Consider the following 19186-nt stretch of genomic DNA (forward strand, 5'->3'; position numbering starts at 1 on the left):
GTTCTGCTGACCCCTGTCTTTACTTCTCTAAGAATCAGAAATTCTATCATTTCATGATCGCTATGCCCAAGACAGCCTCCAGCCATCACATCACCCACAAGTCCTTCTCTGTTTGTGAACAACAGGTTCAGTGAGGTGCCTTCCCTAGCTGGCTCACTCCCCAGCTATGTGAGGAAGTTATCTTCCACACACTCCAGAAACCTCCTAAACTGTTTCTGCCGTATTGTTTTTCCAGCAGACATCTGGTAGGTTGAAGTCCCCCATGAGGACGAGGGCTAGTGATTGTGAGGCTTCTCCCAGTTGATTGTAGAAAACTTAATCTGCCTTTTCACCCTGGTTAGGTGGTCTGTAACAGAACCCCACCATGGTATCTGTGGGAAACTGAAACTCTAGGGAAACTCTGAGAACTGTCATTTCATTATTATTCACTTTAAATGAATTGTTCATTAAACACAGGGTACACTCTCAAAACGCATGTAATGTAGCTTGTCCAATGTCATTGGCACCCATAAAACCACAGAATACAAAAATCTATACCTAGCTTTGCTTGTCTTATACATGTATAAGGGGAAAAAAAAGTTTTGTCTGGAAAACAATGACACAAAAGATTATGCAGTAAGCCCAGAACTAAGACCAGAAATTTTAATATTTCTGAAATTAAACTTACATTGAGAACTAGGTGCTTTATAAATATCATATTTATATCATATATCATATATTAAAGATCATAAATACTGTCTGCAGCCCACAGCATGAAGGAAATAAAACAGAGTGAATGGTGCAAGAACAAAACCAAGATCTTTCTTGTGTATATGAAACTGTGGCAGACTGAGCTTTTGCACCCATTTTACTCCTCAGCCATAAGTACAGTTCATATTCAACTCATCAAGCAAGTAGCTTCAATCTAAAACAATTCTAAAGTTTAAGTTTTTAACTTGTTCTTCCAAACTGTATAGAAAATTCTGTGGTTTTGAAGTTCGCTATTTGATTTACTTTCTTTTTTTATTTGGTTTGGTTTATTTTGTAGAGTTTTTAATTTCTTATCTCTAAGAATGTAAAGCAGAAGTACAGACCTAGAAATAAAGTGAAAGAGTCATCAGACTCTATCTAATAATACTTGCACTTCAACTTGCCTTCTTAGCCAGGGATACGTGTGACTTCATTAGAATTATTTCATAAAGGTACCCTGGACAATATTATGGTAAGTTCTGCTTGCATTCCTGTTTTCCCTTAGATATTTATGGAACCACTAAGCTTTCAGCTTTTGGAAACTGAAATGTTTTCTAAAGCCAATTGTATCTATTACTGACATGATATGTATTTAATTTCATATTGGGAATATAATTAAACCATATTCATATATACCTGCCAATCATTAGTTTTTATTTTGATGATCAATTCTTAATCCAATACGATTAACCTGAATCTCAAATAACCTTAAGTTAGGTTTAATAGTATATGTTAATTATAATCTAGTTTTTTAAAGTTCTGTAGTAACCATGAAATGACTAATATAATGCTGCTTTAATCGATTACTATTTTTCCTAAATTCTGGAAAGAATTTTAAAATATCACAACCTATCTTCTAGTCTGAATTTGACATTTGTATCATGTTCTTGAATACTGTATCTCTTCTAGTGATATACCATTTACAGTATTGATCTACAAAGAATCTGCATTTCTTCTACCTAGAATAGATGAATGTAATGATCATTTTCAGTTACAAATATAAAGGAAACTTTCTGTTAATTTGAAATAAAAAATGGAAAGCCTGGATTTTGTTTGCCTTTATATTTTATTGAAACTGGCAAATTCTAAATATATATATATATATAGTCAACCTATTATTGTTTTAAATGTAATAACAACTTCCTGTCAACTCTTTTCTGAACTTTCCCATTTGTTAGAAAATGTTGTAAGCAACCCTGATTCTGCAAATATTCTTAAGATTCCTGAGAAGGGAAGATTAAGACAATACTTATTCAGGTGCCCTGTAGAAGTAAATTATATCTCCTGGGTAAATGTCAATAACTTTAAATACATGTCTTAAGTTAGTGAAGAGATTTCCATAGCTGTTTCTAGATTGCAAAAGATGTGAGCAACGTATTCCCCTCATATTAAATTTGGGCTTTTTTGTCTGCTTGCTTTCTCATGGAACTCTCTTTAGTTAAATATTTTCAGAAATATGATTTGTCTCATACATGGTTTCATAATCTGATCTTTTTTAATCATGCATTTCAAAGTGGTTAAGTCACCAGATGATGATCTGAAAAGCATATTGAATTCACTGTCTGGCACATATGCTGGGAAATCACCATCCCTTTTTATTCCTGAGACAGGATGTCCCATTTACAGCTATGGAAAGAAACAGAATATTGGCACATCTGATAGATGTGTATGAGGTAGCACAGAAATAGATGTCTTGTAGCTGAAAGTGGACAATGAAAGAAGTACTTAAATAGATCAGGAGGCAATTATCATAGTTTTCTGTTTGTCAGTATTAAGGCAAGTTTTCAAAGGAGATATGTCATACCTTCGTTCTATATTCCTCTTCTCCCTACTCCTTTACACAGTTTTCAAGTTAAAAAGGAATTTTTCTCAGTGCTCAGTTAATTGGTGAATTAAGCTGCTATTGACAATCTGTGAAACAATCATTTGTCAGCTCATATTTCTATTCACGTACAAACAAAACTAAGCTTGATGGGATACAAGTGCTTTATGAATTTTTGAGCTTCTATCTGTAAAACATATTTTAAATGAGTCATCTCTTCTGATTTCATCAGGAAAAAAAAAAAGAAAATAATCAGCAAAGGTGAAAATATTCTTGGTTTTTTTCCTCTGTTGCATTGTCTTACATGTGGCAGGTAGTCCTTAGATTTCAAGCATTCTGGTCTTTATCTAACCTGCAGTAAAAACCCAGACCAGAACAATCCAAAACATACAACCACCATGCACCTCCAAGAAACATTTACAGAATAAGTTCAATTATTTATAAATAAATATGAAAATTCTAAATTACTGAAATAGTTTGTTTGACGTTTGATGGGGAGGGTAACATATTACAGACTAAGAAATACAAGTCCATATAAGTAAAACTATTTAGAAAGACTAGACCTTCTGTTGCTAATTACATGTAAGTTATCTCCTTGCCTGCCCTGTGGTAGGAGGTACATGTTTGGCATATGAACTATACTCAAGTGGTATTTTGAACATCTGAGAATGTTGAGGTATATTCAAGCTAGTTCAAGCTAGGACCATCTACCTACCCTGTTTACAGTCACCTTCTCCTGTATTGTACACATACAGAAGCAAACTTGCATTTCTGGGCAACATTCTAAAAGAAAGTTTTGTTGTCTTGCTTAGTTACCAACAGGTTACACAGGGTTTATTTTCAAAATAATAATTCTCTCATTCATGACAGTAACATATAAAAGTAATGCAATACCTTTTTAATAGCCAATCCATTTCCAAGCATTGAAAATTTGGCATGGAATGAACAGTCCTTGTTTTATCTGTTTTATGCTTAATCATGTTGATTAAGAACTACAGCTCACTGCTGTAATTACACCAGAACATATTCTCAGGGGGTCTTCCATTGGTTTTAATTTCGTTATAAACACCCATTGATTTTTCAGTCAGTCCCTGGGAACTTGAAAGGCGCAGTAGGTGCAGGACTGCCTACAGAGTGGTTCTGAAGTGATATGATTCCTGTAGGCTTTATAGGAGAAGTAGGAACCCTGTTGAAGAGGGTTCTCTAACTGCAGATATACTCAAATGCCTGATCTGCACATCTGCAGATCTCTGAACACTTCTAGACGAAAAAATACCAAAAAACACAGAGCGAAATGAACCCTGTGTGAACCCTACACAACACACCTTCAAGTATTTTGAAAGTTTTCTGAAGTCTGAGGTTTCCAGCTAGTTAAAAGCAATAGCAACATCACCTATAATTTTCTCCTTTAACATAGAAAACAAAAAGGTTAGGAAATGTCATGCAAATTATTTTCTGCAGGTGAACTTCAGAAAATGTGAATTTATGACTGCAAATACAGCTCCAACTCTTTCTTATTTATAATGGGAGGGAGTGGAGTTGTCAAAACGTTTTTAGTGATCAGAACTTTTGTTCATAGATTTCCCTGAAAAATTCCTTTGTTTACTTCTGCTAGAAAACAGCCTTGCGTCTAATAAAACTTTCTGTTTATTTGAACACCTCAGCTACCTAAATGTACTGAATGATCACAGCTAGCAACCTCTCAGAGTCAAAGCATTTTTCTCCTGGTTCTTCGATGCACCCATACAGCACTTTTTGTTGAACACAAGCCAGAATGTAAGCAGGAACTGAGCTTTCAGTGCTTTCCAAGACATAATGAGAGGATAACAATATTTGAAAATAAGATGCTTTTTTTCCTAAGAATGCTGCTACAGATAAAAAGGCACCATCAGCAACAACCACACAAGAAAATACAGAGGTATGTCTTGAATTCCACAGTCTTCAGGGCGCAAATACCACATTGAAAGACTATATTCTGCTCTATGTTTTTTTAACTCTCCACCTTCCTTTTTTCTTGTGGGTACATACATGATCTTAATGTTTTAAAATAATTGTCTAGGAGATGAGAAGCTTTAGTTCTGTTTATTATTTAGCCTAAAGGAAACTAAATCCATGATTTATGGATACCTGAACCGTAGTCCTATTTGTTTAGGTTTGAAGGAAAAGTTATCTATTATTATTATTAAACTAATTGAGCCTAGTGGGAAAGAAAGTCAAACAAATGTGCAGGCTCTGAGATTCACTTTCTCAGGTAGCAGGAACAGAGAACACAGTGTCCTGGTAACTGCCCAACAATTGCACCAAAGCATTGATAGGTCATATATAGGTCATCTTATTATGGAACCAGAAACAAAGGACCTAGCATTGTCAGGGACATACTTTATTAAAAGGTACAGCCTCTCAGTGTAGTAGAGACACTGATTCCTCTGCATTGTTCTATGAGGAAATAATTTTTATCCCTTGGTCTTACAGTTATCCATTCTGGAACAAAATTGCAGTCTCATAAAACAGTGCAGTAGTATTCTAACTGTGTGATTAGAATTCAATGTGAAATACTGTAGACTGTTATAAAGAAGTGATTGGGTTTTTTTAATTGCTGATTATAAAGTAATATTAAACACATCCATTGATAGAACTTTTATAGGGAAAACATTGTAAATATATGTGCAAATAATATACATTGTACAATTATTGAGCATATGTACAGGCTTCTTTAATTTCAGAAATCATATTCAATATTTGGTATTCTTTTTCTGACTGCACCATAAACTATTTTAGCTCCATTAAGATGACTTTTTTTCTGTAAAAGCTTGAGGTAATCTCATTCTTTGCGTTCCTCCTTGAAATATACTATGATGCAATTTTTATACTAGAATATCCTCTTGCATAAAGACTTCTTTGATTAAGGCTGGATTAATCTCACAATATCAAGATTGAAGTCGACTGAGATTGAATAATCTCTCAAAATGTTAATGTTTATCTGCATTTAACTGAGAATACTCCAGCATTGAACTTAGTGACTAGAGACCTTAACCTTCCTAATATATTTTAGTCCTAGTTAGGAACTAGATTTTAAATTTTTATTTCTTTGGTAATCCAGGAAATATAGATATTAAGAGAAGATTGAAGTAAAAATTATTCCACAAGATTGACCTAAGTTATCACAGAGATTGGGTCTGCATCCTATTCACTCTATATTGCGCTCCTCCCACTTGACAAATGCTATACTTTAGAATTAATTATAATATTCTCCCCTGCTGTATCCAAGTTAGACATTTTAGGATATCTAAAATAACAGTTTACTAATAGTTGATTGCTTTTCCATTAAACAGTGAGTTTCTGTTAGATTACATTTGATTACATAGTATCATATCGGTAATCTCCCTGAATTTTAGCTTGCATCCTAAATTCATGAAGAATATTTTTTAATATAGGTATGGAAGCTGCTTTTTTGGTGGACATAATAGGAATTGAACCAATGAACTCCAGAACTAAAAGGATAAACCATTACAGTTCTAGCAAAATGGTCAAAGTGCTACCAGGATCTATAAGAAGTTATATCCTCTGTGTAATGGCTCTGAGGGGTACTTACAATATAATCTCACCAACGGATTGCTTATTTCCATTGCCCAAAACAAGCTCAAAACATTGGAAAATAGATCTGTAGCAATTATAATAGGAGCTTAGGTGCCTAGTGCACATGTGGGAACTTACGTGTAGACACATAAATTCATGAGTTTAAATTTGGTGTTGAATTTGACCTTGATTTTGTAACTGTAAATTTGTCAGAGCAGAATAGTTTTGTGGGGTTTATAGAGCATTCAGTGGCCCCTGTAGAGCTCTCTGAAGCCATGAGCTATTCCCTTCCCCAGCTGGTAACCTGAGAAGAGATCTCTTTTAGTCAAACTGATGTTTTCTGTTATATCTCTGTAGGAGCTTTTGGAGCCAGCTCAATGAAATTCTGCTGTCAGGAAGTAATCTACTGCAACTGAGACTAGATAGACTTAGCAGTTGTACAAGGAAAGTGAGGGATTAATTTCAGAGAAAAAAAAGATATCCTTGTCCAGACACCAAAACAAGGTCCTAGGAAGACAGAAAAAAAAAATAAAATTGAAGGGATTGCTTACAGAGCTTAAAGATCTTTTTTCTTCTTTTTCTTTTTTTTCCAGACTTAAGTGCAGAGTGCTAGCCACCTCTTCTCACAGTCGATTATAGAAAATGCTATTATAGGCAGAGGTAAAGGATATGGGAAGCACAAAGAGATTTGTTTGGTTGTTGGTTTTTTTTCTGTTTATTCATTTGGATTGTTGTTTTTGTTTTAATTATCCCCCAAATGGACCTGAAACCTCTGATTTAGTGAAACATGGATGAAACTTAGCCTTAAATCCTCATGGTTAAGAAAAGACTATCTCAAAGCATTTCCTCTATTTTCAAAAAGTACCACTATCTTTCCAAATAGTCCCATTACTACAGATTTTGAAAAAGAATGGTAGGACTTTTACTTTTTTTCTAAAGAGTACTGGACTCCTAAGAGATATCCAGGTGATAAATGTGGCAGACTGACAATATGTCGTATTCTTCAAGTAGGCATCAATAGATTTCCTTCTCTTTGCTATCTTTGTGCAATGGGATGCCACTATTTTCTTCAGTTTGAGGACATCTGCTTTTCGGGGAAGATTATCTTATTCTTACTTATTTTCGCTGTATCAATGAATGCTTTTAGCATTTCAAGAACCTCATTTTGGATGAAAATGAGACATATCTAGCAACATAGTCAACATGGGCTGCCTGCCCCCTCCCATTCTCACACCTCAATAACATTTGAATGCTAGTTGTTAACTCAAGCCTAACTTCAGAGGGAGGTAGAGATCTTAATGTTCTGTTACTAATTGTATGTTGAAAAGTCGTTTATGGCTGTATTCCTGCTTATCTGCTGAGAGACGCCATCAGCTGTGGTCCCTTGAACATCCAAGTTAGTGTATCTATTTTCTTTCTTTGGAAACAGGAGTTACTACAGAAGCTACTGGAACTTATTCCTTACTTTTCCTTATTTTGCTTTCCTTCTGTTTGTTAAATTACCTCATAGCATCAATTATAAGGAGTTGAATAAAATTTGTCTATGAAAGATGTGGATACAAGCATACAAGCACACTGTATGAACAATAGGGACCTTAGTACTACTTTGAAATCCATAAACATGAACATGACAATTAAATTTAGAAAATAGATTGTGGTGTAAAACTGTTAACATTTTATTACTAGTAAGTACTAATAAATAAGGAGGAACTGCATCTCAACTCTCAGAGCTGAAGTAGAGCTGGAAGGAGACAAACAGTTTAAATAGATTTTTGCCCATAATTTGAGAATGTTTGATATGAAAATTGCTGGGAAAGACAGTAAAAATAAGATCCCTTTAATTCATTTGTGAGTCCTAAAAACCAGCAGTGGGATACATGTCCTACAGGTAATACCATTTGTAAATGACTTCTGTGGGAACTATTCATAAATAAAATGAGTAGAGTTCAGAATAAAAATGATAAAACTGTCATTTTTTTTCTACTGAACTTGCCAGTTGGAGGGAATGATGCCCTAGTGGGCCATCTCTAATAATGAGAACATAGAGGTAACTGTTAATGAGGATAAATGTATTGGGAGCTTTTTGGCGGTTTTAAGTGCCAATAGACAATCTACAGTTCTCCTTAACTGCAGGGAAAAAGGGATTCAGATCGATGGGGAAAAAAAGACTTGAAAATGTGGCACTCTGTTCCTTGATTTTAGTTCTCAGATGACCATGCTAGAAAAAGGAAAATTGGCACAATAGATAATAACAAATAGAACCTCAAGAGGGCAGGCATTTATCCTTTACAATAATTAGAAAGTATGGGCAAGAAATTTTCAAAAATGAAATTAAATGTAGAGCTATTAAAAAATCAAATAAGGCCTTAGAGTTTATGGTAGTCACCCTATTTCTTTTATAATAAAGTTTGGAAGCCACTTTTTGCTTAAATCTGATAAATGATTCTTTGTTGTTTTGTTGTTTTCTTTGTTTGGTTGTTTGTTTTTTTTTTTTTTACATTCTATTGTCAATTCCATGCAATCAGGGAAAGGTTATCTTTCTTGTTACCAAAATAAAACTACATTCCCAATATCCCATTCAAAGGGTCATAAGGTACACCAAAATGCCACCACTTCCCACTCACCACCTGCCGAGTAAAAAAGCAAAAGGAAAAGCAACAGAAAAAAAAAAAGTGAAGAGAAAGAAGACAGGTAGGAGAAGAAAAAGGAAAACACAAAATAAGATGAAAGAGAAAGGAAATATAAAGATGAAAAAGACAAAGAACGGGGGGGGGTGCAGAACCCCAACAAAAGTAGCGTATCTGAGTTACAGTCCAAAGTTTTTTTCAACTGGCTTAAATCACTTCTCTCTCAGAACGGAAACCCAGAGTTTTTGTCGGGTAGGGTATAACTTTTTTTTTTTAATCTTTTTTTTCTTTAGGTAAATTTGTTTGTCTAATGAAGCATTTACTCCTGAAAATTGTGCCTTGCTTTAAAAATTCAGCATCTCTGTATTGCGTTTTATTTAAGTATTTTCAGGTGGCTAGAAATTATTACTAATCCTCCTGTGGCTATGTAGAATATTAACAATAATTTATTGATTGATTAACAAATTCTATATTAAAAGTTTACTGGCTGCCCTCTAACTGTCCCAGTATTTGAACAGTGGGCAACTCAGTAATGACTCTTTTCAGTTACTTACAGATATTAATCAGTTGTAATGGTTTTGCTGCATTCCTGAACTTCTCCAAATGCAAGTAATTATAGTTCTATACTTAATTTTGGACATTAAGTGCTGTGCCACCTGTCTCACTTTTCAGGTTGTGAGCAGATCACATACAGACAATGGATAAAGAATTCTTTTCTCCTTGAAATGAGAAAAGCTTAGGGGATTCCTACCTTTCTGTTCTTGGCCACCCACTCATCGTTTGGACCACTTAAACTAAAAATAATCATGAAGATCATTCATGAATTGAAAGGATCTAAAAATAAAGGAAGACACGTTTAGAAACTCTTTAATGAATAGCGACAGCATGCAGTTTGTTAAAACCTGTGGCGTATGCTAACATTATAGGCCAAGACACTGGCACTTATGAATTTGGGTCTTTTAACTTTGCAGGTGCAGGACACCAGAAATGGTGATGAGTTCATGCTACTTCTCCCAAGAGATGGTTCCAGCCAAAGTTACCTCCCCCATACGCCTTATGGCTTCTTGCCAGTGTCAGAGGTCTGACTTGTGCCCCTCTTTGAAATCTAATGCAGTCCTCCAGATGCAGATGTCTTCTCACACTCCTGGCAGGCTGCATCACCTGGAAACCGTGAGGAAACAACCATGGCAGAACTGGGTAAAACTCCAGGGCATGGCACAGTCAGAGTGAGTGGTCCAGCTGCTGTCGGGTGTCAGTGCTCCAATACTTCTGTGGAGCATGGTGGGTTTGTGTAACTGTACCAGACATGCTGAAATGCTGATAGTAAAATGGTCACAGGATTAAATGAAGCAGTATTTCAATAGTGCTATTGTTATGATTATTTCTTCCAAAGAAGGAAGCTACAGAAAATTGAACCATTAAGGACCTCTCGCCAAAAACTGTTGGAATCGGCTGCTGTACTGTGTGTTTCCATCCCTAATATCATGCAGTTGTCTGCTAGATTTAGATTTGGGTGCTACGAAGTTCACCTGAATTCCATTTCTGCTTTTAGACTGCAATATCACTTGGAAACTGCTATCACAAGTCACAGATTTCAGAAACCAGAAAGTTGGCACTAACATTCTTTTTTTTTAACCAAAAATCAAACCAAGTGTTTAGTTTCTTCATCAAGTTAAAAACTGCTAGCAGCTTCTCTTCATTCGCTGTGTTATCTGTTTCCATATTTACAGCTTTGTATGGTCTGCTGAACAAGGGAATGTGCTGCAACAAATCTCAGCTGTAAACGTGTCGTTCTCGGAGCTGGTTGAGAACTTTTGGATGCTGGCAAAATTTTGTCTGTCTTTTCATGCTGTCTTTCTCTGTCTTCATGTAAATATTATGAAAAATGAATATAAATAAAACAGGAAATCTCCTCTTATACCTTATTATACTGTTAGCAGTGACAAACATCTATTTTCTCAGAGCATTCAGCATGCTTCCTTTCAGCACTGAGCCCAGCAGATTTTCTGAAATGTGATGGCTTCTTTCACTCACATGAAAATTTTGGAGTTTTATTTCCTGTTATACCTGTTTAACTAACTTTTTTTTTCTGATTTTATGTTTGTTAAATTAGCATTCTTTTATACTTCTAGGAATTCTACATTAATAGCATTAACACAGGTAACACTAAGGTATTATACCTTACTTTGTGTGTAGCTTATTATAATGTCTGATATCATAGTAAGTGCTAGCGCCTTTTCTGCTCATCAGGAACTGAATGAAGTCAAGATCTGTCAGATTCCTTAGCTCTGAGTAAATCCTGTCTTATTCGCCACACAGCATATCTTCTCCCAGTGAGTACTCTCTACAATGGCAAAAGCAACCAAGCATCCATCCTCAGTGACTGAAGAGTGGCAGTAGTTACAGGGCAAGAAATTTTCAGGTGGTGAAAAGTTCTGGCAAAAAAAAAAAACCATAATACTGTCTATGGTGGAACAGTATAACTAAGCATGTAGAATAGAGAAAGGCTTATTTGTCACACGTCATCATTCCTGACATCTTGTGACAAGTCAAAACCAGGAGAATGACATGTAAGTAATGACAATCTACAGCAATCCTGGTGTCAGCGCAAGAAAATCTAAAGGCATGGCAGGAAGCGGGAAGCTCTGAAAGTTCTCCTGGAAATCCTAGGCTTTTTCTTTTACACTACCAGGGCTACAGATCAAGCTAGACTGCTGATTCTGCTCTGAGCCTTAAATGTCATTTGCAGGTAGGATTTATCTGGAAATAACTTAACTGGAAAAAAACCCAACATCTAAAAAGTAAACAAAATCACTGTGACTTATCCCTGGCTAATTGTCTTCTGACTATCAAACACAAGACTGATTCCGTAAATTAACTGCAAATGTTGGGTAACTCTGAATTCAGCATGCTTTTATCTCCTCATCCCACACTGAGCTGAAAGTCACCAGTTTCATGTCTGCATCTTTATATAAAGCAATTTCAAAGATGTTCCCTATTTTATATAGACAATGTTGAGGACAGTGATTTTAAATCACCTACAAAACCCCAAAACTGCATATATAAAGCCTCTGAGTAGATATGTGCCAAACTCCAGACAAAGCTCTTCTTTTACCTCCAATGTGTGCAAGTAATCAATAAAAATTGGCCATGTTCACTTCTGTGCTTTGGTTTTGCTTATTATGTGATTAATGAATTTAAAGTGTGAACATTTAAATTAATATTTTCCTATATGTACAAGAAATTTGTAAACCAAACAGTTTCAAGACAAAAATAAACTACCTGTCTGGATCATAATTCTTCAAATTTTCAGCCAATTTCAGTTGAAGAACTGTATTTGAAAGACCTTAGTTCTTTTGTTACACTTTGTCCCCTTGTTTTTATAGCATTAGCAACAAAAAATCTTGTCTATAAAATAGATTTTTATATAAACATTAATATATAGCTTGAATCTTAAAAACGTTATGCTTTTACATTGTCTTATCATTCTTCTCCAGCATTTTTTTAGTGTGCAGTACAGAGAGCTATTGGTTTGATTTGTATTTATTCTGGGCGCACTTGAAAAAGTGCATATGAGAAATGCTCAAATTCATGTAGAGGGCACGGATTAAATGTCATCAGTATTACTGAGTTCAAAAGCAAGGATTTTCATGCGTTTCATTTGGTGTCTAGTCTCATACTGATCCAGAAATAGTTTCATATTTTTACATTTTGTTCTGGTCTCATGCTACTCTCCCTGATTTTTCAGGACAGGTTACTGATTAAGAAAACTCAATCTCAGAGGATGGAATATTGACATATAAATGCTTTTATCAAAATAATTTCTTGTAGGGATTTTTTAGAAAAGAAAATTACATAACATGTAAAGTATTTTAATGAAGTCCTTTAAATTGTAGAAGGAACTGCAACACTTTCCCCTTCATTAAAAGAATTTTAATGAAGCTTAGAGTAGGCTATTATTCAACATCTTGAGAATACTGACTATGCTAAATTAATCAGTTTATTTCTACCATGCAATTGCCATTCTCTTATCCATGGAGGTAAAAAAAGCCTATGAGAACTCAACCTTAAAACTTCATAGTTATCTTGATATTGGCACTTCTTTATATTTCTATTCCTTTATATTTACAATGATTCTTACCCTATTTATAATTATTACAAAGTTCAACACTTTTACATCTGCATTTAAATTTAATGGAAGTAAAATATTATTTTATCATCCTCGAAGAAAATTATTTCTTTCATTTTTTTCTAATACTTCTGTATTTCGTGTGTTGTTTAATCATGCTGGACCATCTAAGGATTATTATGCTCCTTAAAAATCTCTGAATAAGATAACTGAGGTGTTACGGATAACAGCTCTGTAATTTCAATAAGTGCGGCATTTCTCATTTTAAGAGTTTTATTACAAAGGTCAGTACTGAATGAATAACTTGTAGAAATAAGGTTTTTAATAGAAGTGCACACAACTGCAGCAGCTTGGTCAAATCTAAGACTATGGAAAATCTAAGAGACAGCAAAGATAGTTTGAAGGACAGACAAAGGAGTGGTTTTAATACAACTCTGGTTAGGCTGATATTCCTTTTTATCTAACAACAGTGCTAATGTGCAAGGTCTTTTATCATGATAAATCTGAATATTACAGAAAATTAGATATGAAAAATAAATGGGTGTTGCCATATGCAAACACTGCAGATTGGTAGATATATGGTTTCACAAAGTGTATTTTCACACTTACAGTTTCACAGGTAAGTGTTTTCTGAATTTTGGATTGAGAGAAAACTAACATTTCCGTTTCCTAGTTAAAAGCCTCAGGAGATCATGGCCAGTTTTGATGCTTTGTGGGTGGTCCAGAAACAGTAATGAAGTGAAATATTTCCCTGTGTGTGTACCTAGTTCCCCATGGACACTACCTTTTGATATGTTTGTGTACTGTGACTGAGATCTGAAAGACAGAATTAATATTTTGAAATGCTATGAGAATACACTAATTTTTCATGACAACAAATAACAAGTGAAGAATGAAGGCTCTTTAGTGATTTCCAACAAAAAATAGCATGCAAAAGCACATGTTGCCCACTGAAATGAAGTTTCTATTTCTAAAAAAATTTAGAAATAATAAAAAGAGACATGTGAAATGACAATATTGTCTTCTTGAAAAGACACCTGGACATAAATGGAAGTAGATTAGACTTTCTTTATACTTATTAAGTAAAACTGTAGTAATATTGACTGACTATTAAATCACATTTAATTCTAGGTGCATAATCTGTGTGTCTATGGATAAGCAAATATGTAACTAGACAGTAATTTTCTTTTTTTGAATGATGTATTAGATCCTACAAAAATGTCCGTTATACAAGATACAAAAAAAGTTTAAAAAATAGGTTGGAGACAGAGAGTGGTACTTATATGAAATACATTCTGAAAGCAATAAAGCTGATTGAGCAATACCATATATTGAAAATGCTATGTTTTCTAAAATAAAGGCTTGTAAATATGTGAGGCTGTGACTGTTTAAGAAATAGGGGGGCCAACCAAAAGAAAAAATCAGTACAGTTTGTTGAAGTGTTATTCTGAAATATTACCAGGAACCACTCAAACATGGTAAACATATAATTTACAGAAAAATTTCAAATACTTGTAAACTTTACAAGGAGTAAAAATCTCCAGAATAGCCACTTTATTCTGCTTATATAGTAAATGTCTAGAAAATTTTTATACAAATATATACCAGAGGTAGCTTGCATATTTGATAAGACAAAATATTCTGCACAATATTTATAATGGAATCCTTTAAATTACAGGGCACTTCATACAGTATGCAGACAGATCATTTTATTTCCAGAATGCTGGTATAGTATTAAGACATCATTCTTATGTGTTATTTGAGTAGGATACTAGCTGTTCGCACTGTACTTGTAATTGATGATGACAGTCACGAGACACTGCTATATTTGATTTATATTATTCATTAAATGTGAAGACTTAGCTTGAATCTCCCGTCCAGTGCTTATAATCTTCTTTTAAGTGTAGAGCTCATGGATACTGTACCCCTTATAACTATGACAACTGTGTGTAATATGTTAGATGAGAAAAAGAAGGATGTCAGGGACTCAAAGTTCGAAGAGAAGGAATTAAAAAATTGGTACGTTGGTTTAGCATTGGGAAGGGGTCAAAACAGAAATTTTTCAGCCCTTGGTGTACTTCATGAATTTTTCTTATTATTTTTTAGAAATAAGTGATTAATTAATTGGGGACTTACATGGTCTTTGAGCAACGTCATGACAAAAAGCACTCATGCTCAGAAGATCAGGTAGAGCACCTGACAGAACAGATCTAATCTCTAACTGAAAGCTGTATATTTCAATCATCTCTTTTACTAACATTTTGTAATTACACAACTATAAATTATGATAGTTTGGAAAAAAAAAAAAAAGGATGGAAGTCCTTTGAATATATGACTCATCAGGAACTTGTTAGTTCATGTTAGAAACAAATGTCTTGAACACATGGAGGGCACCTTGATGTCTTGGTATCAGTCTTACACAAATACCTCGTTAATATCCAGCTAGTATGCAGATGAGAAAGACTGGAATTATTCCCAATCTAACAACTTAGAAATAGTCATTAAAAATATGGCTTTTAAAAAACTTTTAAAGGTCCCTTGCTGAAAACTCTTCAAGAAATTATAACACTGTTGATTAACAAGGAAGATCCTTATGAATTAACAACTCTCCATATACAAGAAAAAAAGAGACTAGAAAAAAAGGTCAGGGTATACAAATACTGAGTGTTTATGCATAAAATATATTACCACTGGAATATCTAAAAGATCTGTAGTGAAACTGAGCTGTTTCATGAACTCCTAAGTGATCCAGAACAAGCTGTGAATGCTGACATGTAAATATTTTGTAATGATAGAAAATTATTTCTATTAATACAAATTTTAACAAAATTTAAAAGAAACCTGCAAAAATAAAAATGTAATTAAAAACTATCTCATGATAGTAGTGAGCAAAATGGCATCTAAAAATCAACACCAGCAAATAAGAAACACATTAGAAAGAAACAAAAATAATTTGGCTATATACACAGAGTGATGGACAGGCCTAAATCAACTATTTAGGCCCAGGAAATATGTTTTTGAGTTATTGTCTCTAAGTCCATGAAAAAAAGTACTGTTGAGAATTAAACAACAATCATAAAGAGTGTTAGGAATTGTTATAAAGGAACTCAAAACCAAATTGCCACTACATCACTTACAAATTTGTACTGTGGTCACACTTGAAAGCCATACATAATGCTGGTTGCCTCTTATTAAAGACAATGCAGTAGAAAGAGCAGCATACAGGGAAGGGCAAGACTGATGATTATAAGTATAGTATAGCGTCCACTAGAGAAGTTTTATTTAGCCTGGGAAACAATGACCTAGGAGGACTTTTGAAAGGTACATAAAACCATGCCTGTCAGGAAAAGGTGGATAAGAAATGATTACTTTCTATTTCTTGTAACAGGGAACCTAGGATAAAAGAGATCATTTTATCAGTGGTTTTAAAGCAAACAAAAGGATTTTATTTTTTACATACAGTTGATAATTAAATTATATATCTGTCTGCTGAAGTAAAAAAAAAAACAAACCACCTATTAAATTACTTCATGGGGAACAGATCCCTTGACATTAAATATAATTGTCCAGACAAAACCTATTACTGACAAAGTTCCTAAGTGATCAGCTGAGGAAGGTTAGAAGAGCGATCTCTGTAGAGTTTCTCGGTTTTGTATTTTTGTCCTCTAAGATTCTTATTACGAGCCATTATGGGAGATAAGGTGTCAGACTGAATGGTTTGTCTCTGTGTGCCTGTTCCTACAGTCTACAGTCTTAACCTTGAAAATTATTTTTCTGGATTGATAAAGATTATCTTGGGGGTAATTATAAATCTTCTTCAAAGACTTTTTTGACTATTTTTGCTATCTCTAGCTGAATATTAACCTTTTTTTACCTAGGAATATTAATAAATTACAATGTTACTCATGGTTTCAGAGAGTTTTGCTTAGTAAAAAATTGGAAATCAAGTTAGAAAGGCAAGAATAAGTGTCCACCATTCCTAGTACACCCTTCAGTTCTTTTCTGGACCTGGGCAACAGCAAAGTCAGATCTCAGTAATAGTTATTAGGACTGGCTATTAATGGTTATGTTTAAAAGCTGTCAGAGCAAAGCAGCTCCACTGGTCTTATTCATACAGTGATAAATTTAGACCTACAAAGCTTGCTCAGTAGGAGAATCTAGACTCTTTATTCTCTAGTATTTCCACCAATTTTATGAGAACTCTTTATGAACTACAATACCACTTTGCATTTTCAGATGGTGTTGAATTGTCATAAGCACGTTTATTTCAATAATGTTACATTTCCTATTGGTTAAAGAATGAGTGCCATTGTCTTTCATATACCAAATTCAATTTCAATGAATAAATTGAGTCAAGAAGAGCTGCCATTCAGTGTGGTACTTTTTCCTATTAGTGTAATAAGTTGTATCATAGGTAGGATTTCTGTAAATCTTAAACTCAATAGAATAAGTGCAGTAAGGTAATTACTTTGTTATCACATAGTGAGCATCAAAAATTGGAATTTTTTTAATTCCTCTCCTATTACAAAGATAAGGCGATCTTTTCATGAAGATAAGAGAGATCAATAAGCTTTGTGTTACAGCTTTGCAGAATTTGTGGCAAATTACAGGAAATAATCTAAATTTAGATATGATGATGCTACCATACACAGAAAAGAAAAATGTTAATGTCCTTTTCATGGTCCATCTGTAGACATGATAAAAGGTGGGATAAAAGCAAGAATAAGCTGTGAATATATTGAAAAATCATCACTACTCACATTTTTCATGCAGAAGAAGCACTTTTCTGTGCTCTGCCTTGCCACCTTTATTCCTCTAAGATGCATATATCCTAGAAGCCATCAGATGCACATTAATTCACAATAGTTTTCATCAGTGGTCTTTTCCCTGCTCATCACTTTTTAAATTCCAGTATGTCCTAGTCCAAGTGTACTCTGATGAAATTTGGCACCAAAAGTACAAAGGTTCATTCAAAAATAAACATCCTCTCTTGACAAACATTGGTAGGTCACAGTGAATTGGAAACTGATAAAAGTTAAAAAATTTGGAATGAAAAAGGAAACTGAAAAATATAAAAGTTGGCATCAAGTATTACTGTGTTGTAGAAAAATCTTTGTGGATTTTATTTCAATACTATTTTACCACTTACTGAGGAATTACATTGCTTTTATGTTGAGAGGAGAGAGAATCAGAGGTGGTGGGAACGTCATAAAAGATCGTGTGTTGCAAACTTGCTTTCAGTATAGTAACAACAATTACATTTGAGGTAATACTCTTCCTTTGATAAAAAAGAAATGTTCCAATGAATATGAAGGAGATTCTTTATTAAAGGCACAGACTACAAAACTGAATCATTTTTTTCTGTATAAATGTTACAGCTCCTAGACTACTGAAATGTAGTCTTTGCTATTTAATTTTAGATTCACCAAGAAATATCTCCCTAAATCCTACCCTAACTTTAAACAGTAGTGGAAATGAATGGCGAAATAAAAATAAATCATTATAATAAAACAAAACCTAGAGATAGACCAAAAAATATATGATGAGGCCACTGGGCTTTGGGAAAATAGTGTCTTTGAACAACACTGAGTCAAAAATCAGAACGCGTTTGGTGTGTCTAAAACCAAGAATATTAAGGTGAAAGTCAGAGTCCTAAATTAACATTTTAGAATAACACAAGTTATTAAATGAACAGAAAGCAGGAAAGCAGAAAAGCAGGGCTGGGCCATTTAGTCACATTCTCCTCTTTTTCTTCTTTAGCAGAAGCACTGAGCTGCCAAACTGATGGCAGCTCATAAATATCCGCAATACAGTTGGTCCCAGCACTGAGTATGACAGCTTTCAATAAAACATTCATCGTGATGCTTTGAGGTCTTCAGAGGTACATAAAATAGTTCCCAAACTGCACATTACATGCAGTTTTCCATTATACACTGCACAAAATGTCCTTGACATTCAAGAGTTTGCCATACATATTTTAACATGCATCACTCCGGGGTGTATTTGAAAATACTCTCCACTTGCCTTTAATAATAATGACTTGTCAAGTGGAATCCAGATCTTGGTTAATCTAACATAATATGGACTTGATGGTTTTTATTAACTGTCAAATGGAGCCCAATAGCCGCCAGAAACATTTTTCCCTTCTGTCGTGCATTTGTTCCCAGCATGTTTCATTTCTGACCACTAATGTAAAAGGTTAATAAACTTCAGTATTAAATGTCATTAATATTCAGTATGCACGGCAAGTGAATAATTTTGCTGATTTCTTATTTTAAAGGTATGGGGACATTAGTGTGGCTG

General features: G+C 34.2%; 1 long non-coding RNA gene across 1 annotated transcript in view; it reads right to left on the minus strand.

Annotated features, from left to right (window-relative positions):
- LOC135311951 (uncharacterized) overlaps window positions 1–17821 on the minus strand; it is a 32816-nt gene extending 14995 nt beyond the window's left edge. The window contains exon 1 of the long non-coding RNA XR_010371518.1: window positions 17644–17821. This is a non-coding gene — a long non-coding RNA (uncharacterized LOC135311951). The remainder of the gene's footprint in view (window positions 1–17643) is intronic.
- Between the last annotated feature and the right edge of the window lie 1365 nt (window positions 17822–19186).

The sequence above is a fragment of the Phalacrocorax carbo genome, chromosome 2 (assembly GCF_963921805.1).
Source record: "Phalacrocorax carbo chromosome 2, bPhaCar2.1, whole genome shotgun sequence".
In the NCBI taxonomy this organism is placed as follows: Eukaryota; Metazoa; Chordata; class Aves; order Suliformes; family Phalacrocoracidae; genus Phalacrocorax; species Phalacrocorax carbo.